This window comes from Rissa tridactyla, chromosome 2 (assembly GCF_028500815.1).
Source record: "Rissa tridactyla isolate bRisTri1 chromosome 2, bRisTri1.patW.cur.20221130, whole genome shotgun sequence".
Taxonomy (NCBI): Eukaryota; Metazoa; Chordata; class Aves; order Charadriiformes; family Laridae; genus Rissa; species Rissa tridactyla.
Window position 1 is genome coordinate 117,181,902 of NC_071467.1, and position 23,024 is coordinate 117,204,925.

Consider the following 23,024-nt stretch of genomic DNA (forward strand, 5'->3'; position numbering starts at 1 on the left):
GGACATGCCTAGAGCCACCATTCTGCACCACAACTTCATGTGCAGTAGGAACAGTTTTGGTGATAATTTGTAGTACGAAAGTAATACAAATACTATTTGCTTTGTTTTAAGGAAATAGATGAAATGTGATCATGAGAGAGCTTCCCAACAGAAACGGCGAACATCACTGCACAGGCAACTAATGAAACTTGGTCTGAAATACTGCATACTGCCTTGATCACCCATGCTCAGAAAGATTAATCTATTGCCAGAACAGGTGCAGTGAAAGGCTTCTAGCAGAGGAATGAGGCACCCTTTTTTACAAGAGGAAACCAAAAAACTTGGCTAGCCTAGCCTAGCCAGAGGAAGGCTAAGGGAGATATGATTGCTGTCTATAAGTATATCAGGGAGTGAGAGAAAGGACAGTAGGGAATGAAAAGAATTAATAAAAAGAACTACGCTGGTACAAGAACTAATAGGTATAAACTTGCCAAAATAGGTTTAGACTGGAGATTAGAAGAATGTGTCCAATCCCCAGAGCTATGAGATTTTTAAATAGTAATGAAGGCAAAATAACTAACCACTTTTTAAAATGGAGCTTTAGAGGTTTCTGTACAGCATTAGATCACAGGGCAGCCTGTGAGGCTCTGAAAACCGCAGCTTAGGCACCTAAATGGTACGGAGGGTATTGTTTCAAGCAATATATTTCAAGTCACAGAAGATGTCGGTGGGGTAGCTGAAAAGTCAACTTCTTTTCCCTGTTCACCTTTGAGATCTCTTCCTGTTTTACTCTCAGATTGCTTTATGTTCTTATCTTGCAACAAATGGGAGAAGTTACATATTAGTGGCACATCTGTATTTATGTGTCCTTGAACTGAAAACAACACAAGAACAGGTGAAGGAAGAAGCAAATACAGTAGACAGTCAGAAATCACAGACAAAGAAAGCTCGCTGACACTGCAACATTCAGAATTCAAGAATGGATCAAGGCCATCAGCCCCTGAAAGATAACCATACAGCTTGCATCCCCATTCAATCAGAAAATGGAATCATTGTCAAGTCAATTTGTCAAGTTTGTTTAATAAGAAAAATAATAAGGACTCACATTCCTGAACAAGGGAAATCGTACCTAAAGAAATATAATCTTCTCTGCTGCGGGGAAAAAACAAAGACTTACTTCCTTACAAAGACTTTACGTGTCTTCTGACCTTAAAAGCAACATTTTCTGCAGGTGAGATGAGCAGATGGAATCAGGCTTTCCATAGCAACGCGTGCTACCAAGAAAACAGTGGGCAGCACACTACGGTGAAGCCCTCTGCAAGCATGAAGCAACACCTCTCCTCTTGGGACAAGGCACTCTAAGACTCTTCTTTAGCAAGGCTTAGTTGGTGCATTGCTCCATAAGTGCAACAGCCACTTCTCTTAAGTTATTTGAATTAAAAGTATGCTATGTAAGAATGAGGGTGCCACAAGCAACACTGGTAACAGGGCAGAGGGGAGCCCTGTGCCACGCAGTTAACCTGGATGCACAGCCACTCACTTTTGACAAATTTAGAGGAAAACAGATATAGAAAGGTCAAAATAGAGCAGTGGGAGACACTCCCTTGATGGCTCTTTCTCTTTCTTTGCAAGGCCAGGCTCGATGAGGCTCTGAGCAATCTGATCTAGTTAAAGATGTCCCTGCTTACTGCAGGGGGGTTGGACTAGATGACGTTTCAAGGTCATTCCAAGCCAACACATTCTATGATTCTATGAAAAGCCCAATTCATACTTGCATGCACAATTCTGCACATGTTGTAGTACACACCTCCCTCTCTTCCCTTGCACTGTGTATTTCCGACTGAGGATTCAAGTGAACCTAAAGCCTGAAACTTAAGTGCTCCCACTCCTAATAAATATTAGAGCTAAAGAGTAAGCATATGTGCCTCCCAACCTACTGCCTACTGAGCTGGCGCTGCTGATGTTAAAATGTTTATTAACATGCTCTGCCAGGATATCCAGGAGGTATCTTCTCTATTCCTGAGGTCACATTCTTTGTGACTGTGCTGCCAGACAGCAAGATTAGCCGAAAGCCTGTAAGTGTCATGTCTGAATTCAGAGGCTCAAATATCTTGCAGACGAGGATTTCAAGAGCAGGTGGTCAGCTCATTAAATCCTGATTCACGTCAGCAGGCCTTCTCCTTCCTTGAAATGTTCCTGCCTCTTCCCTCCTCCCCAGCTCTCAGGGTTGGGGATGAGTGTGCCTAGCCCTTTGAAAGCATACCAAATGCACTCTTCAATGCTTTCGGTCCAGCCTCTCAGCAACAAAAATCTGCAGCTGTTCCAGAGATGATTAGGTAGGCTTAGAGCAGGGACTAGCTAGATCTGGAACCGTTGTCTTGATTTACAAGACCATCATCATCATCTACATGCAAACCACGGTGGAAGACTGCAGTTGGAAGGGGAAAAAGAAAAAGGGAGAAGCAGCATGAAAAAACCCACATTATTTTCTCCCTCTTTTTTTTTTTTTTTTTAAAAAGCGTTCAGGATTTGCCAAGGTGACTGGTGATGACCTATGAATGAGACCATAGTGAAGTTACAATGATTGGCAATTTCACATAGCAATTAACAGCAAATGGTCATTACACAGCCCTCTGTGACAGAATTTTGTGTCAACGGCCAAAACCACAGGCACACGGGATGGCACACACAGAAAACAACTAGATGCACAAGGAAACTGGAGACATTACCGAATGCCCAGTTTATCTGTATTCACAGGACTCCTAGGATGGCTGTACACACACAGATATAAAGACTTTTATTTCGTTACAGTTTTTAGCTTTCAACCGTTCCAAGAAGAGCTAACTGAAGGGGAGCATTCACTGGGGGACAGAAACAAACCACAAAAGCTTCCTCACTTTTTTTCACTCCCCACAAAAAGTTTAACAGCCAACAATTACAATTCCCCCATTGAGTGCAAGTACTTTGACATTGTTTCCTTCCCTTCTATATGCTACCTAGCCTGTTGTTTTCAGAAAGCTGATCACAAACTAGCCAAGATGCATTACATAGAGCTCCACAGCTATTAGATGATAGTGTTATGACATTAAAAATATGAACCGGTAGAAAAAAAAACGCCCCAGGTTCTTAAATTTTGTGTAGGATTTTTTCCTTTTTTTTTTTTCAATAAGGGTGGCTTTTTATTTATGGGGACAGACTTCAAAATTTTTTAACACTGTCTGCTTTACATTCAAGCCTGAAAGTAACACGCAACTCTGTTTCTTTTCTAAGTCTGCAAACCCTCCATCTCTCACCTCTGCTCCAGTTCCTGAGGGAGACAAAAGTAGCACAGAGCACGTTTGCTTCCTTCCTGATCACCCTGTAAGGTCACACAGAGCTTGCCAACAGGTTTATTGTTAACAAGCCTTTGCTCCCTCTGCTGGCTATGCTGTCCCTTTGTAGCATCACAATTAAGAACATCTGTGACTCTGATAACAAAGTTTCAAAGAATCTCAACATAGCTAAATACAAAATCCACAGTCATCCTCTACACAGACTTCAAGCAAATCCACTTTCCACCTAAATTAACTGGCAGAATCACTTTATCCTCGTTAACTTTCCTGGATACGCCTTTATATCTGAAAAGACGTAGCGACAGTACTACTTCATACTTAAAATTGACTCCATTTGTTTGCTTTGCTTCTGGTATTTATGCCTGGAAACCAGTCCTGTGTGCGTACAGTTGCAACACCTGGGTATACTTGTTCAGAAGATGCGCTGAGCACAGATGGATGTGGCCTGTGGTAAGTGACAAGGACCCACCACAGGGACCAGCTTATCTTTCAACTGTTTCACAACAAAAAAAAAAGAAACCTGGAGGATTTTTTTCTGCTTATGGCAAGAACTATAGTTGCTCTATGAAGTAAAGTTTAAAGTGAGAATTTGGCTGGCTGTAATGAAGAGTGTTTGCAGAAAATACGACATTCTCTTGGCTTCCATGGGGTGTAAGGAAAAAGGATGACTGCATTCAAATTAAAAAGAAACAGTAATTGAAGTGGCATCCCATGGAAAAAATCATAAGAGCAAAATAGTTCATAAAGGGTCAGCTACAAGACCGAGATGTGTTGATTTTTTTTTTCCCCAGAACTGGATCAAACTCCTCTCTGTTTCATGATGCGTGCTGCTTTTGTTTTTATCCTGTTTTCAGACAGTTTCACTTGGCATCTCAAATTTCTGAACCCATTGGTTCTTTCCTTTATTCATTAAGATAATAGGAACCTGTAACCAGCAACAACATTTTTAGTCTGAAGACAGCGTGGCTTTGGAACCTGCTTACGTGTTCCCAAATAAATCCCCACCCCTCTAACCACAGAAGTTGCACCAGCGTAACTGTAATAAAGGTTTCCGGATGATACCAGTATGGGGTTAAGGCAGCAAGAAGAGAAGAGAGGCCGCACAGCAAATTGTTCTGTTGCTTTCCATAAGCAAATTTACCTGCTTAGGACTTAATACATCATAGATTAAGCCTTGCCAACTTTTTTTCGGGGGGAAAAACCCCTTTGTCTACTGGGACACAAAGTATTAATAGAGTTCTTGGTCTGACGATTGTTGCTAGAAGGAAGTGTCAGCACCAGTCCAACAGGACAGATTTATGGCTTTGAGTCTAGAATAATCATTGTTCAAGCACCACTACTCTTCCTTCCTCCTTAGTGTTTTCGTAAATGGATGGGTCAAAAATACACTTGGCTCTTGCGCAGACGTGTCTATTGTACTTGTAAAAGGTTCAAGTAGATACAAAAAGCAATAAGGTTTTACATAGATTTAGAAAAACCCAACTATCAACAAAGAACCAAAAAATGTGTGCTCATTTTGAAAAAAACAAAAAAGGCTCCAGCAGGATTTGCTCCAAGCTGCTGACAGGAGTTAAGTTCCTCCCCGCTGCCCATACATCATGCCAGAGTCACAGGATATTTCAGCAGAAGATGAAAAAAACACCAGTCGCATTTCCCAGTCTTCTCAAAGACTTCTCCCTTCGCAGTGGAGAGGCAAACTGGATCCCACAGCACAGTGCAGAACTTCTGCTGGAGCCACAGTGTGGGCATGCTCAAGCCCTATGCTGGTACAGAGGAAGAAAGGAAAAGAAAGAAGAAAAATAATTCAGGCTGATCTCTCCTGAACATCTTGTTCATTTGAATGTCTTGTGGTATGCTGCACTGCTGATAAATGGTGAAGTTAGTCCAATCACAGGACAATAAAGCTCACGTGTTATGCCACCTTGCAAACTGTATGGAGCACGTGCCTAACAACACAGCTGTATTTCAGGAGCTTTTAAACAAAGGATTTATTCATATGTATGTAAGTATAAGTCCTAGAAGGTATTAATTATGTATATTATGAAACCGGCTGCTCCTAAAAGTTGAGCAGGAAATTTTGAAATAAATCCCAGGAAAGGTAGAGTCAATAGTGAAAGATAAATGATGCGGTCACAGGACTGCAATAGATCTATTTCTTCTCAGGTCCACATTTCTCTTGTATCATACCCACATAGTAAACAATTTATACATGTCACACACATCATTGCTATACAACCTTATCGACGGCACAAGAAAATACAGCAACATAATGTGACAGACCGAAAACAAGCCTGAAAAATCCCATATGCAACTGAAACTGGATTTTCCCCATGAAACAGTAAGGAGAACCCAGAATAGCTTGAGAAATGCAATGACCCAGCTGGGATTTCTCCAGAACTGATGGTCTAACACAATTTCTACAGGGGGCTGACTGAAATCTTTACTGACTGCATGTCATCAGAACCCTACTTTTAAAATAACCTGAAGAAGTTTAGATCATGCTGTGTTTCAGCAAGATCTGCATTCCCATCATACCAATCATGTTAACAAGTCTTTAAGGTATTCCTGATATTTGTATGTCATACCGTATGAAAAGACATGCTAACCCACCTGCTATACATACATGTAATCACAACATCAACAACTCTTCCTCCCCTTACTTAATCTTAACATTTCTCATGACAAAGGCCGTTAGGTTCAGTCTGTTGACGATGATAAACAATTCTAACTTGTGGCTTTGCCACTGAACAGTTTCTGAAGGGTTGGGGTTTTTTGACACATCAGAAGCCAGGCATTGCTCTCTACCATGTGTCTGCACATAAACCCTGAACAATTTTGTTAGCAGATAAGCGTGTGAGGCTGCGGTATGTCAGCAACCATTAACAGATGCACTGGAAGAGTCGTACAAGGCCACGAAACGCCATCTCAGAGCAAGGAATACACATGCACAGATAAGAGTCTCCTCAGGAACCATAGAGAAAATACGTGTTTTGAAACACATCTTCCTCAAGACCGTAATAAAATATAAGTTAAATAAAATCGCAATCCATGCCTAGAAGTGAATGTGGGGGCTCAGAGACTGCCTCCCATGGATGTAAATGCATGATTACTTTCATTAGTAACACGATTTAAGCACAAGTCCAAGAAGTATTTCTGTATCAGGGTATTATCTATCTACTCGCTTGCCAAGTATGCTGCAGGGCTGTTCTCTGAAAGCATCCGTATCTGTATCTTAACTGCAGGTTTTAACTGAGCCAAGCCTGTGGGGTCAACATGCATAAACTGACATAATGCCAGCATTTTTTTGTGGAATTATGCTGATTCAGAGCAGATGGAGCCATGGTCCCTTGACTTTAAGTGGAGCTTATACTCACTCTTTAAGTTGAGTGGTTTGGTCATGTCTTTGGCTGAACTTGGGCCACACTGGTTTGTGTAGGCCAGTGGAGATGATGTTACGACTGCAATATTAGCTTCTGCACCTCCTGACTTGAGTTTTGGTGCTAACAGTGCAGCTAGCTTGTTGCATTTCTGACCTAATACATTATTGGGCTAAAAGTGAACACATCCTAAACTAGGCTTGCACAAAATCCACCAAAACTAGTTAAAATGCTAAAATTTATGTATTTTTCAAATGCCTTTTAAATAATTAGACAGAAGTCATCCTGATTTCCAACAATTAAATACCTGTGCTTGGCAGTGAGAAGTCACTACCAGCAGGCGGCCCACCCCTAAACAGGGAGTCAGATGCTTGCTAATACTGCATCGATCCATCGACAAACACTTGCTCAGTGAAGCAGACGTTTTGGTGGAAGTCAATATCTGCTTATTATTGCAGAGTTTGAGCCATGCCAGGACACGCATATGTATACATACAGGAAATCACTAGCAAATTTAAGGGCAATTTTCCAAAAGGCTGAAGAAATGGCTTCTGAACTCCCTTACCTCATCAGCAAGACTCTGACTCCTTATTACATCTGTATGGGCAAGGGCTGAGGTTAAGAGGCAGTGAGGTCAATATCTCATACTACTACAGAACACCTCCAGTTTCTTTCAGAAACCAGGATCTAACCAAGCTGGAGATGGCTGGATCAAATTTTGGAGCCAAAACCACCCCCCCAAAAATGTTCATAGAATCATAGAACGGTTAGAGTTGGAAGGGATCTTAAAAGGTCATCTAGTTCCAACCCCCCTGCCATGGGCAGGGACACCTCCCACTAGACCAGGCTGCTCAAAGCCCCATCCAGCCTGGCCTTGAACACTTCCAGAGATGGGGCATCCATGTTGTTATAGGAGAACTAAAATGCTAATGTTTCAGTTCATGCCAGAAAAAAAACCTGAAAATCTCTCTCCAGTCAGAAAACTTTCTTCTAATTTTAATTCAAACTTAACTTTCAGGCTTAAAATAATGTCTACATTTAACTCAAATATTGCTTACATTTCCTTACAATTTATTTGAAGATAAATTTTGAATTTGAAAGAAAAATGCTTTATAATTAATTCAACCCAAATTTACTTTTTTGCTTTTTTAATGGAATAAAATATCTTGGAGAGGAAAGTTGTTCATTTTACACCCCACCTCCCCCAAATTTTTTTTAGTTCTTAGAATGACTGCAAACTGAAAAATTAATTATTTCCACAAAGTTTGGACTAAGCGTCATAAGAAATCATAGAAAAAAAATCAGTTCCTGCCTTGAAGAGCTTGTAATAAATTACACAACAGGTGGAAGAAAAGAAACACTATTCTCTTGGCATTACAGCTGACCGGAACTAAGCTCAGAATGATTTACTGAGTTGACCAAAGTCACACTGGAAATCAGTGTTACAGAAAAGAACTGAAACCACATTTGCTTTGTTCCAGAAAAAAAAAAAATTACGACACAATCTTTATAACTATCAAGACACATAGGTTCCAAATTTAGAAATATAGGAAATATTCTGCATTTTGCACCTCAACAGCAAAGAAACAAATTTAAAAAAAAAAAAAAAAAAGCTTGCAGCTGGTCATGGCTTAGATCTCATTTTTTTCTGAGACAGATTTTCTGATTAAGTATAATGTCCTATAATATTAAGCAACTGCAGCAAGGTAAGTGCCACTCCTGTAGAAAGCAGCCTTAGCTCTGGATGAAGTTGATTAGAAATGGAGAAGAGTTGAAGGGGATACTTTATATTCAGTGGTTCCACAGTTTCTGACAAACATTTGTGTTTCCATGGAAAAATTACCAACCAGGAAATTTCAAAGAAAGAATGAAATTTATTCCTACTTAGTGAAGAATGAGTGACAAAAAGAAACATATGGCACAAGGGGTGAGATTTCTATGAACCTTCCTGCACAGCTATCACTGCAAGAAATAGGAGCAGTTCAGTATTAACTAAAGCTGTACAAATACCATTGTTTTCCCCTTGGTGGTTGGGTCTGGTTTCAGGTTACCCAAAAGGAAAAAATGTGTGGTATTCTTGTGAAAATGAGAACATTGCTAAACAAACATTTGAGGTTGCGTCAAAATTTTCAATCATCCTATTTTGTTTCTGAGTTAGGGAAGCATTGCTTTTTTCAAAACAAAAGAACTATATTTAAAAACATAACAGAAATTTAAGGTTGTTTTTTTTGTTTTGTTTTCTGGTTTTAGTTGTTTTTTTTAAATTAAGCATTCCAGCTATTTAAATTATTTTTCAGGGTGTACACTGGATTTGGGAGGCAAGGTATAAGTGAGTTCATAAACAGTTTCGGTTAGCTCAGATCGGTGCCTTTCAATAAATAAAACATTTAACAATAAAATGTGCCCCATTTCCTGTATATTTCTCATTCCAGTATTTTCCCTTTTGTGAAACACATACTAGAAAGGGGAGCAATATGACAAATCCTCTCCCTTGAAGCCCACAACACAGCCAAAAGTATAAATTTATCCATTCAAGGATGACTAAATTTAAATGTACTTTGAATGTAAATGCTTCAAGATATAAATCTGGGACTGGATCCATCAGCTGGAAGCTTTAAGGAAATTAAAATCTGGTGATTCTGGTAACTGGTGAATGCCTACCATTTGCTACAGCAATACAGCTGTGAAAAAATTAATGTGGTTTTAGGATATTTTTATAAAGCAAGATATTTTTAAGGACAGAAGTAACACTGTATGAAATTGTACATTGACTTCTTTGGGGACATTAGCTATGGTCAGCTACAGTTACAAAAGCACATTTACACTGGAACAGGTAAAGAAAATGCCTAACACCTGGTTGTGGGAACAGCCATCAAACAAAACATCTGATATGAAATTACATGAGCCGACTGTCAAATTTAGCCAAAGGTTGAAATATTATACAATAATTCCTTACTAACATACTGGGGTAAATACGAAGATGGCAGCACAGCATGAGCTGAAGTATAACAAGACTATGCTAGAGGTAAATGCATACAGGAAACTTCTAATCACCTGGGGAACGATGAAACGACTAAGAGTCATCAGGAGAAAGGATCTATGCCATTTGAAGATGTGAGATTACTAAATTTACAGAAGGAACTGTTTGACAAATCCAAGCAATGAGAAATTAAACTTCTAATTCGAGTCTTTGGTACCTTACGTGCAGATAACTTGAGTGCCTTTGAGAGAAGACTCAATCATCTTTTGTTTGCATCATTTTTGCAGGCAATTATGTTTGAACCTTCTACCAATTGCCTGGAAAATCCCCCTTCCACAAATGGTCTCTGCTCTTTTTATTTCACTTCCCACTGTGGCACTGAGTGTGCCACAGCTAGAGAGAAAACATTGGGCTGCATAAGCTGGTGTATCAGGTATACTAAATTCCTTTAGGCAAACAGTGCCACAGGAATTAGGTAAAAATCCACTTAGGTAGGAATTTCCACAGATTACTTGGATCAATAAGGCTCATTTTCACACCTATTGGGGTACCCTCAGTCTCCTAAGATCATCTGAAGATTTTACCCAGTGGGCTTCCCTTTCAGATTCAGGCCCTGGATCATGACCATGATCTCTTCTGCAGCATATTACACTTGCGGCATTAGTTTGAGAGCTTGGAAGTGTTTTCCACCAGTGGTGACTACTGGGTATGGAATGAATCTTCCGAAGTTCCTCTGCAAGCTTTGTTTTGCCTGTCCCACGTTCCCTCCACCCTGCATCTCACCCTTTATTATCCTGAGCTGGAGGCAAAGCAGTATATAAGTGAAAGCATTTCTACCTAACTCACCCAATTCAACTTTATATACATACACTATATGTCATCATTTAGGTGTGGACATTTTTCATAACTATGATAATATGTTTTCTAGTTGTCCTAACACTGTAAAAAATGACAAAATCACTTCCTGAGTATTTTTTTTCCCTTTGGTGAGAAACCTTCTGGCAACAAAAACTTATATGAGGGCCATTTTACTCCTCCGCTTGCAGAAATGTTGCTAAATTCGCAGTTCTGTAACTTAGAATATATTTTTCACTCCAATGACAGGTGGCTCCACATAAGCAGGTGTGCTGGGGATTCTGAAGCAGGCTTTCAGCCTGTCAGCTGGTGCAGTTGTCCCACTGATGGCCTGCCAGGTCTCCTTTGTTATCCTGGAAACCAATCTTTTTTTTTTTTTTTTTTCTTTTTTCCCCCTATTTTTTGATTTTGAGGAATTTTGCTCCTACTGTGAACAAAGATGTTGAAAGTAAGTTTCATTCTTAATTTTTCATCAAGTCTGTATGGATGCTCTGGTGTACCTGAAAATATGCACCTCTCCTCATTAAATCCCCAAACAACTCCTGCCTGAACATATATGATGCACTACACATGTTCAAAATCCCACTGACCTCTTGGCTTGCTTAGTGAAATGAATTTTCTCATTGCAGGTCCGGTTGATAAAGTTTGTTCATTTCTCTGGAATTTTAAAGCCATTACAATAAAGACCACACCCTGCTTCTCCAAAGGGAAATCACAAGAAAAAAAGAAGAAAACTCTAAAGACGGAGAAACAACCATGTATGTTTTTGTTTTGTGCTGCTCCGGGAAGATACTCTTTGGCTACTAGGATTGCATGCAGAAAATGTGCACAGGCAAGTTCAGTATCACCTTAGCATGGCTTATTTTCACTTGCTGCAACCAATTCGGTGACTTGATAAAAATAAACACTATTCCAGGGCAGCATAAAAAATCAGGCCTGAGTTGCTGATTAGCAGCATAGCATGAAGGCAGAGATATGCCCCCAGCTGAGTCCCTGGGCCAGAATTCCTAAAATCATTTACTGTTTAAACATTGAAACAGCCAAGCTATGATTATTCTAAAAATTATTCTAACCACTAACTGAGCTTGTTTATCTTTTGCCCCTCTGACACAGTAAGATTTAAGTTACTCCCACAGTATGGTTTATAAGACAACTTCATGACATTAGTTTGTCAATCAATAGTTCTGTTAGAGTTAACCCAGTGCTCCAGTATCACTGCAAGAAAAAAAGAAAAAAAACAACCAGCAAGTGCTCAGAGCAAAAAACCAAAGCCGATTAGCTCCATGGAGACTTGTTTCTGCATCAGACTGCATGGCTTATTGCTTCTGAAAAAGACTGCAGTGTCAGGCACGCCAGGCTGGTGACACTGAAATTACACACACACACACACAAATCAAACCTTGGGCAAAACCGGCTGAAGACTGAGCGCAAAATCTGCCCAAAGGGAAGCAGAGGGGAAGTTATTCACATTGCTGTGTAATCAACTTGCTCTTGGGCCTTCAGAATGTGGACAGGATTGGACACTTTTTTGGTACCTGTATCTCTGATTACTGTATTCGAACACCTCCCTCTTAAGGTCCTGACTTGGTAATCTTTCCCTATTCAGCAGACACTTAAACATCTCTTCCAACCTGTTTAAGTGGCACATAAGCAGGTGCTTAAGTGCTTTGCTAAATAGGATGGTTCAAAGCATGTGCTTAAATGTTTTGCTAAATAATTAAAAATTGGCTTGAGAGCCTGCATAAAGACACTCACTGAAAATTATCAAGCTTTATGAAAATAAAATGAAGCAATTAAGTTTATCTTTCCTATCTCTACTTCCAGAAATGCCTCCTAAGTCCAGCACACAAGCCCTGGTTGTTGAAAGTGACAGGATCAGTAGGTCTAGGGCTACTTAAAACAACATCGCCTTTCCACAGAAAGACCTTGATACAGACAAGGTGCTTTGTATATCTCTTACCCCAAGGTAAAACCTGAAGGAAGGATTTTGAGAAACAGCCTAACAACATAAAATAAAAAATATTTATGCCTTCATCTTCCTTAGGATTATATCTTGCAATAGGTGACTATAACTGCATAAATCATGGCCTCTTTTCTTGTGGAGGCAAAGCTGACATCCCTACTTCCATTGCACCCCTTCCCTTTTGCACTAGTTCTTCAAAGTCTCTGAGAATTTTATTTTGCCTGAGCCTTCCTATACTTCAGTTAAGCCCCAAACTGTAATTTTTCTAAACCTCAACACAACTGATTTATCTACATAGGGCTTGTTATTCAGACAGCAAAGCTAAAACCAAAACCAGACATATAGGCAAAGTCCACAGGGACAGGAGACGATTCTGTTCTCCATGCAAGGGCTTGCTAGATGTTACATTGCTTAAAAAGATCTGCAGAAACATTTGAATTCCAGAAAAAAAAAAAAATGCCAACTGAACTGAAAGTTTAGTTTAACTTGCAAAAAGCTGAGTTCATCTTGTGAATACTATTTATTTCAACCTGTTTTGCTCAGTTGTCCTATACCATCAAAAATATCAGGACTAAGCCCCAGACAAGTTCCTGCTTCCCTTGTGTAAAACCACATCAAAATCACATGGTAAGAGAGTCCTTCAAACTGAAAAATGCATACCATACTCGGGACAAAGAGAGAGAAAGGTATTAGGAAATTTTTATGCTACCCCTCCAAGTAAATTAAAAACACATTTGTGCTTAAATATAAAGGAAAAACAAAATGAACAATGCATTGGTTAGAGTCCTACCGCACTACGCTACGCAGTTCTAGATGGAGTCTGCAAAGATGTGTCACAAGCTGATTCCTTATATACTCTTGCATCAGCAACAATCCCCAGAGCAGCTGCATGGGGCACCTTTGCCCAGCTCTGGGTCCATCCCCCAGCCCAGCTCTGCTGCCCAAAGGTAGCCCCTGGGCGCTCCCAATTGAAGGATGGCTACAAGACAATGCTGTGACTGTATTTTCTCTCATCACCAAGGGAAACATCACTCCCTTGCAAGGAGTCTGTTCTGTCTCTGGCCTTCCTACCAGAATGCCATCCCATAAGTTGGGACACACAAATTAAAAAGGATGTTAAGGTACCTGAATGCATCCAGAGGAGAGCAACAAAGCTGGGGAATGGTCTGGAAGGCATGTCCTCTGAGGAGCAGCTGAGGACACGGAGTTGTGTAGTTTGGAGAAAAGGAGGCTGAGGGGCGACCTCACTGCTCCCTGCAGCTTCCCGAGGGAGGGGAGAGGGGAATTTTCAAAAGCATGACACATATCAATGACAAAGATACTTTTTGCCTTTCAAAACTTGCTCCACTGTACTTCTTGGCCAGTGATGCATGAAAGGCACTCTTGTGCCTGCCTTGCACTTCTATTGCACGCAGGAAGAGCTGAAAGGTGGCAGCTCCTGATGGTTCATCAAGCCTGGAGCCTTTCCAAGCACAGGCTGTTTTGCACTAGCAAGAACCCCTGGGGAAATGGAGCCAAGGGAAGAGCAGAGCTCACTCCTGCTACAAGCTTGCAATGGGCAAGAGAGCCCAACAGGGCCAGGGCACAAGTGGTGCCTTGGAGGTGCAAAAGCAGCAGGCAAGAATGAAGCTGAAAAGGTCCCGAGGAGCCCTGACAAGGGGCTGTGCTCAATGCTACAGAGGACAAGAAGCAACCCCTGGGGGCCACCCTGCGAGTCTAGAAAGCTTTCTCTCCCCAGATGCGGGCCACAAGGGCCACCTTCGTGGAGCAGAAACAGCAGGTTCCTGGCCAAAATGTCCCAAAGGAGCCCTGGCAAGGGCCCCTGCTCAATGCTGCAGAAGAAGGCAAAAAAAACCCAGGTTTTTTTCACTAGGTCCCTGGGAGAGAAAAAAAAGCTTTCCTCCCCCCAGCTTCAGGACATGAGAGGCCATCTTTGTGGTGCATGAGCAGCAGGCAGTAAGCTAGCCAGAAGGGACTGGGGGAGCCCTGACAAGTGATCACGCTCAATGCTGCAGAGGAAGGCAAAAAACCCCTGGGGAGCAGTGCCAATCTGCCCCAGGGGAAAATTCCTTCCTGACCCCAACGCTGGCGATCGGCTGTTCCCTGAGCATGTGAGCAAGACCTGCCTCCTCGTCCCACAGGTTGGTCACGCCTCCCAGGAGATATCCCAGCCATATTCTCCCTCAACCTGGAGCCATCTCAGGGGCATCCAAGAGTGGCCACATGCCCCTGGCCTGATCGACCTTGCAGGCAAGAATCCTTCCCACACCTGGAGTGGGTGCTCCAAAGCACTAGGACCTCTTGCAACATCGCTGCATCCCATTTCTTATGGCTGCTGCCCCTGGCTCTGCAGGGGATGAGGATGGCAAGCTCTGCAGCGCTCCTCCATGAGGCATTCCTTTGTTCTTGTCACTGCTGTGCAGCTGAAAAGACCTGATAGCCTCCCGGTATTGAGGTACCTCCAGGGGTTGGTGGTTCTTCTCATCTCCTGAGGGCCTTGCATCTGTTCCCCAAAGGCTAAAGCAGGATTTCCATCCATCGGATGGGCTTTGAACATGGCCCCGCCGGGAGCTGGACTTGCAGCGAAGAACCTCCAGCAGCCTCATCTATCTTCCAGTCTTCCTCCCTAAGCCCCCACTAAGTAATCCCAATGGCTCCTCAAGGACTTCCCCTTGGATGTCTTCGGGCTGCCCCCAGGCCAGCTATGGCAGTAGGACACAGGAGGATGCCCCTTTATCCTGCCCCAGGGCATTGTGACTGCTGCATTGCCGGCAGTGTCACTGTGACATGGGAGTGACAGGGACCCCCTGTGCAGCCCTGCCTGTCACCCCTCTGCCCAGCATCCTTCAGAGGAAGGCCTTTGAGGTGCTGGCCCCGAGGCCATCCCTGTGCCCAGGAGGCCAGGGGGTTGTCCCTGCCCTTGGTGGCCATGCACTGGGCACAGCTGCTGGGCATCCCTGATGCCTCCTCTGCCACTCAGCTCCCAATGACAAGCCTCATGCTCTTACTCTTCTCTCAGGCCATGGCAGAAACCAACCCTGCAGCCCATTAGTTGTGCAACCCCTATTAGTTGTGCCCTCTCTGCAACAGAGCTAACCTCCATGAGGCCACGCAGTGAGGAGGACCAGGGACACAAAGCCTTTTCCAGGGGGTAACAGTGGATGGTTTCAGCAGCTGCAGCCTGGAGAAAAGCCGAAGTGTAACCAGAGCCATAAGCTGGGATGGATGGTGCCAACAGACCACCGTGGAAATAAGACAGGCTTTGAAAAACCAGTGAGCAGTGACGACACTGGTGCGGTCAAATGGTTGGTCATTTTCAGACCTAGAACATATGGATCCATCGCCAAAGCACAGCCCAGCAACCAGGATTCTTCCTAACAGCAAAAATAGCCCACTGCTGCTATCGCACATCCCCTTTTCCCACTGGCTACAACACAATGCTGAGGCTGTTTCTTATCTCATCACCAAAGGAAATGTTCCTCCCTTGCAAGGAGTGTGTTCTGTCTGTGGCATTCCTGCTTCGAGCTAGTTTAACCCCTTCTCGTAGCTGGGCTTCTTGCCCTCTGTGCCACATCATTCCTCAGTCACGAATTACCAATGCTGAGCAGCTACAATTAGAATTTCCCCTTTGCTGGAAAACAGATGCCAGCAGATTTGCCCAAAATTGTACACCCAGTCAGAAGCAAAACTAGTAATAATACCAAGATGTCCTCACTCCTAGAATCTCATCTGTCATCTGCTAGACTGAGCACTAATGACTGTAGGACAGCTCTGTACTTGGAAACTATATGCACCTTGTTAAGATTGTTATTCATTGCACAACTATTTAAAGAAGAGGGAGAAAAAGAGCATGCAGCATTACAGAGGAATGGAAGGTGTGAACAGAGCAGCATAGAAAAGTCAGGAAAACTTTCTATCATTGTACAAGAAGAGACATGAAAGCAGAGGTTAAAATAAAGGCTAGAATATGCTGGCCTAAGTTCTCGCAAACACATTTAGAGTGAATTTAATGCTCTGAAGTCTATGGAGGTAGAATGTCATTTCCTATGCAGTTGAGGTTTAAAAAATTAGTCTCTTCAAAGTGAGAGAGTATAGATAAGCCTTCAAATGACTGCTGCTCAGCTCCACCTAAAACCCTCTTGACCTGCCTGGAGTCAGATCTCCAATTGCTGTTGACAACAGGGAGTCTGGCCTATTGAAGCAAATCACTTCCATATCTGACACCAACATCCATGAGGCAATGTACTAAATCCCCACAAACCTTTTTCTTTCTCTATCTCTTTTTTTTTTTTAATTATTTTTAACAAAATGCTCCTGTGAACAATAAATATTTAATTTTTAGAATTAAAAAAGGGCATTGGGTTTAGTAGATGGCCTCAGTCTGGTTAGTATCAGCAGTTTTTCCCCCCTAGGGAGTAATTAAGGGAAAGCTCCCACCACAATGCTAAACTGTGATAATGACAGAATTTAAAATCATTTTCATACCACATGGTGCATTGCAGTTCATTTCCATATGTTCTGCCTCCAACGAAGGTGTCAAGCTTACAAAGTCTCCTGGGCAAAAGGATGTCCAAAGTCCCAATGCCTGGAAGGAGGCTCAGGGGAAAGACACACATTGTCACACTGTATGTGATAAGGTCTCCACTTTATGAAGTTGGCAGGAGGGAAGCAAGAAGGCTCTGGAGATTTTGACTATATTTGTCTCTGCAGCACAGCTAGCACCTGAGATTTGGGATGTTTTGTTGGTGATTCACCCGTGCTATAAATTATTTGCTAATACTGGACATTCAGTACATATCTAATGCACTCACCCTAAAAATAGACGGTGATGAAGCACCAATAAGAAATCTTCATGGTCCACACTTTGCAACACACTGTAGCAGAGCACAGGGCAAGGATCCTGTACTATGGGGACTACGCATTCACTGCAATGCTATATGGAGAAAAAGCAGCAGTATAGCCACATTACCTAATAGGTCACTGTTAACTTGGGTGCAGCATTATTCTGACAGTTATGTTGACTCTAATTCCAGCTCTGGCTTCTTCAGCACAAATGAAAAGACCCTTAGGGAAAGGTCATTTGCCAGACATCCCATCTGGGCTTGGAAATAAAACTATTGACAAGACAAGTGGTGACACTGAGAGCAGCCTCCACATAAAAATTACATCTGAGAATGATACAGCTGAAGAAATACCCTGAAAAAAACAAAAAAAAAACCAAACCCCCCAAACCAATAAAAATTACAATCAGCATTTTAGTAGCAGCAAATAGACATCTTTGGATAATAATTCATTCAAGTTTTGTCTCATACTTTGATCACCTCCAAATTCACTAAAATCAGACCTAACCATCTAAGGTGGTAAAAGAATAAATATTTATCACACACAGAACTGGTTATCATACCTGAGAGGTCTCCCTAGAGGAGGTAATTGAATGAGAGCAGGGAAGGAGGTTGACAAGAGAAATGGGAATCGGAAACATGATTAGTGTGATCAGTGGAAGTAGCAAGGAAGGGATACATCTTACAAGAAGGAAGAGTGGAGGGAACTGGGAGTGGGAACTTCGTGAAGGCAATAGGGAACAACACATGGGTGCTCAGAAGAGAAACCTTCAGACTTGTAGGACAAAGGCAAGAACTGGAAAGAAAGGTATTAAGCAGTGAAAACCGTCCACTGAAGAGCTGAAAATGGGTCCCCTGCATATAGGTTGGCACAAGAACAAAAAACTCTCAGACAACCTAAAAGCACAGGAGACAGCGGAGATATAATCTGGAGAAAATGAGCAGAATGGCAAGTGGCATGTTCCTCCTGGGCTTGGATCAGAAACAAAGAGCCCTGAGGCTCACCACCCGCAGCCATCAGCAGATCTCCACTCCACGGAGACTGCTTCACCCCCTCTTTGGGTATTTGTTCATACAGGGAACAATGATATGACACTGTGCCCCTTTGTTCTGGTACCAGGCTTTGGAGTGGTCAGTATGAAGAGCCCATCTCTGTTGACGGTTTTATGGCTGTCAGTATGATGTCATAGGATGAGAAGAAAATGATAGAGGAGAATTGATATGCTGCTGTAAGAAGCTTAAAGTTGGAAGGAAACTACTAGAATAGCATAATTGAGGTTAAAAAGTCAGTCCTCATAAATTAGGAAATCCTTAATTTTGGTAACTTCCAATTTTGAAAGTTGTTTCAATGTATCAACCTTAACGTACCCTTGTGGTAGTGTTAGCTGTGTATGTGCCTGTGCACGCTCTTCCTGTGAAATCATATCTCATGCTACCTTACACCTGCTAGGGCTGGAAGAAATGGGAAAAAAGCCAAGAGCAAAATGTTGAAGAATAATGCTGATGTATATTGTTGCTCTATCCCAAAAGCAGAAAGTTTTGAACATACCCATTTAAACTGTAAAATTTGTCATTCAGTTGTGCAGACTCAAAATGTTTCCTTCCAGGACAAACCTAGAAAGATACCTGAACTTTTTCACCTTGATACAAACTTATGATATCTCACTAATTCTTTGAGGTTCCTCCATTTCATCTCAAATCATTCATTTCTAAACAGAGCAAACACAGCAAAACCTGTCACAAAGGCCTGAAAACTTATTTCCTTTGGGTTTTTGTTTGCTTAACATGGTCTGTCAAGGAATCAATACCTATTCTCATATGCACACAAAGACAGGTAATCTTAAGCATGCATATGAATAAAAGGCAAGCAATAGATTTTATGCAACTGGGACACTGCATAATCTAAGTTTGTAAACCCCTTTAAAGATCTTTACAGAGCTAATTAAAAAGGTAGAAAAAGATCTATCTCAATTAGGACCATACTTGCTTATACAATGTTTTTGCACAAATATGATGACAAGGTAAATTTTAAACTCTGTGTGCAACCAATATATCAGAAAGGAGACAAAATATTCTAGCTGCAATGCTTCAGGAAAGGTCTGGCCACTCAGGACTGAGAAACTGGCTGACAATTTTTTCAAAACCTCTAGTCTTTCTGTCATTCATAAGGACAGATTAAAATCCTCAGTAGCATTCCTAAGGTATCTCATTGATTACGTGGATTCTGCTGATACAGTCAGGAAGTAGAAACAACAGTGTATTATTTGTTGCTAGCCCTAACTACAGATCAGATTTCAATAACTACCTTTCAAATACTTAAAATCAGAAACACAGCAAAAGACTTTACAAACATAAAAAAAAAATAAAATTAAAGAAGTTGCAATCTTCCTCCAAAAACGAGCACTTCCATGAGTGTAAAGGTTACATATTGCGCGTATTTTTCCATGCTATTATTCACCAAGACCTACCCTATTTAGTAGAAATGATCCATTTGTATCTTCTTTATAAATTTTGCATTGAAGTCCAAGTTCATGCACATTATGATAACTAATATCCTCCTTCTACTTATGGAAGAGAGACCCCATAATTATACCATTAGCACACTGAGTATAGTTCCATTTTTCTCCAAGAGCAATGCTGCATACATAAAAGCAAAGCCTGGCTTTACTTCAAGAATCTCAAAGTGTCTCTGGACACAAATTACTTATCATTACACAAATGTGAGAGAGGTAAAGATTATACACAAATGGCACGAGCTACATTAGTGTTAGGTTAAATGATTTCCTGCCAGCAGAATAGACAGAAAGACAGGAATGAATGGGGAGAATTTTCATCAATAGACTGCATCAGCTTAACAGGATTTAGATGTTCTATACATATACATTACATCCACATGTTCATGGTGTGTATTATCAGTCAACAATTGCATGAACAGTCCCAAAATTACAGAAGCTAGGGGCTTCTGCGTGTCTTGCACATTCAAATCTGAAGCTCGTGAAATGCTTTAATAACAAATCAAGCAAATGAAGAACAACTTTTCTCTGAGGAACTAGGAGAAAATCAACTGTTTCATTTTGATCTTAACACAGAGGGATGACCCATATGAATCGACTCAAGGAAAAAGTTTGCATGAACCGGAGAACCAAGAAGTGCTGCATTTTGCACAAGTTTTATAAATTATCTTGTTTTCTGTGCTCTGTTCCTTGATAACAAACTGTGATCGGGGGACTCAGCTTCTGCAGTGGATCAGAGGTTTTGACTGTGAATTACTCTGGTGACCCACAGGTCAGTAAGAAGACCTTGTTCTTTGCTAGGAATGTTCTACTGAGCCATGCAGCACATTTCCAGCAGTAAGTAGACAGATCCTATAATTCAACTCCCTTCACTTTTAGATCACGAAGAGCCATTGACCAGGATAAAAGGTATCAGACTGGCATTTTATGTTGTGCCCAGATGCGGACAGCCTCTGAAGCAACACACACCTGAACCAGATGCCACGTAGGCAGCACACAGTGGTACACCACAATTATTAATTGAGGAGGGGACAGAGGGCTAGAGACAATAATGAAAAGAGAGAAGTGCACTTATACATCACTGGCAGAATGAAAGGGGAGTGCAGCAGCCAGCTCCTTCTGAATTCCCATTAGTTTCATCACTTTACTAGGAAGCAGTGGATACTCTTGCCAGGGGTTTGATCCATCCTATTTGCTTGTTCAAAAGAGTGGGAAAGTTATGCTAAGCTTATTGTAGCATAGCACAGAATACTAATCCATGGGAAAAGGCCTCAGCAACTGCCTTCAATCAATGATTTGAATATGGCTAAATGTATTTTCCTCATCAAGGGTGAGTCCCAGAGCCTGCGTGAGTATTTCTGTTTGGCAAATTCTTCATTTAGCAATGACAATATTAAAGCATGTCCTTTTTATTATTCCCCTGGCTCTCTGATCTCTCTTTGCCAATAACTTATTTTTTACAAAATCTAAGCCACCAACACATTTCCACACAAAATTTTCCAAGAGTCCAAACTCTGAATGAAGGTCATCTTTCACGTTTGCAAGTTTCAAAAAGAATGTGTAATCTATACAGTTCTTTTATACCAGAACAACTTACACTCAGTGAAGCCTAGGTCATGTAACATCTTGCTGTCAATATTGCATATGTCTTTCAGGTACAAACACAGCAGTCAAACCAGAAACTTATGGTCTGAACCTTGTTGCTGCTTGTGCCAGGTGAAGTTCTGTAGCCTATGTCCTGCTGCAACTCAGCCTCCTAGCCCCTTAAATCCTCAAAACTATCACCAATAACTGGAAATACAGCTTGAAAGGCCTATTTTAATTGAACTAATCATCTGAAATGAAGCTGCAAAACTCTTCATTAAAAGGCTCATTATTTGCAAACAGCTCTACAGGGTCTACAAGATCACAGATATATAAGTACCATTATAATCTAATGACATTTAGAGAAACTGCTTTCCTTTCAAACCATAGTTTGAAACTTTGCTGTTTGAAACCCATGGTCATTCCTTCTAACTTTTGGTATTTAGGAAATATAAACAAAAAACAGTGCAAGCCAATGCAAGTGACAAGCCTACCAAATTTTTTAAGCATTATGCATAGCTTTATATGATAAGGCCACCCACTCACCAGCTGCAGCTGAACAAACCATGTGCTAGCAGAGCACAAACAGATATACAATAAGATACAAGTACATAATCAAATGATGAGTAAATACACCAAAATCTTAAAACAAAAGGTTTTATAAGTTTTAAAATGAAGTTGGGATGGCAAATTATTTTACCCATCTTCTTCTTAGGATAGTGGAGTCACACCGAGCCGTGCTCTTACCTATGCAGAGACATTGCCCTTTAAACAGAGAGCTGTTTGTCAGCTTCAGCTTCATAGTGTTAGTAACTAGTGTTTGGCACATCAGTGGTACACTGACAACTGAGGCTTCAGAGGCACTGGGAAGTGGTAAGAATACTGATTCTGGCACAACTGCATATGGAAAGAGAATAAGAAACATAGCACGCAATTTTCATGGAAGCTCTATTCTGCTGGACCAACCTTCTGCCAACCTTCTATTAATGATGTAGCCACAGGGGCTCATTAGGCACCTGCAAACTATGAGGATTTTATATATAGCCAAACAACAGGTAACTGTAAATTATAACATTTTCCTTTTTATCAAGGAGTTGGAGTTAATTCGACCAGTCATTGAAAACTCCAGCTGCCAACATGTTCTTTGACCTTTGTTCCTTTGACCACAGACAGGAATAAGCCTTGCCTCTTTCTCTGGCAACTTCCCATTCAGCATAAGTGCCATTCATTACATGAACCTAAAATTCAGTATCACAACCAAGAACTGAGGCTTTTAGATTTTGACCATAGTTTGCAATATGTAACAAAATCAATTTATTTTCTTGCAGTAACGGTGTAATTGTCATTGCTACATTTAAGCTCATCTATAAATCAGCTGAATAAGGTAATAACTAACCAAACAATAATAACATGATGGAATGTTACTGGCAATGGAAGATAGACCATTTCATAGTGGGACATAATGGAAAAATTATTCTGTATGTGAATTCTAAATTTAGGAGGCATGTCCCATTAAGGGATGCATGATTTCTTTAAAATTTTGATCATCTTCTACCCTATGACTTCTGTCTTGTCATATCAAGCGCACTGTCTGATAACA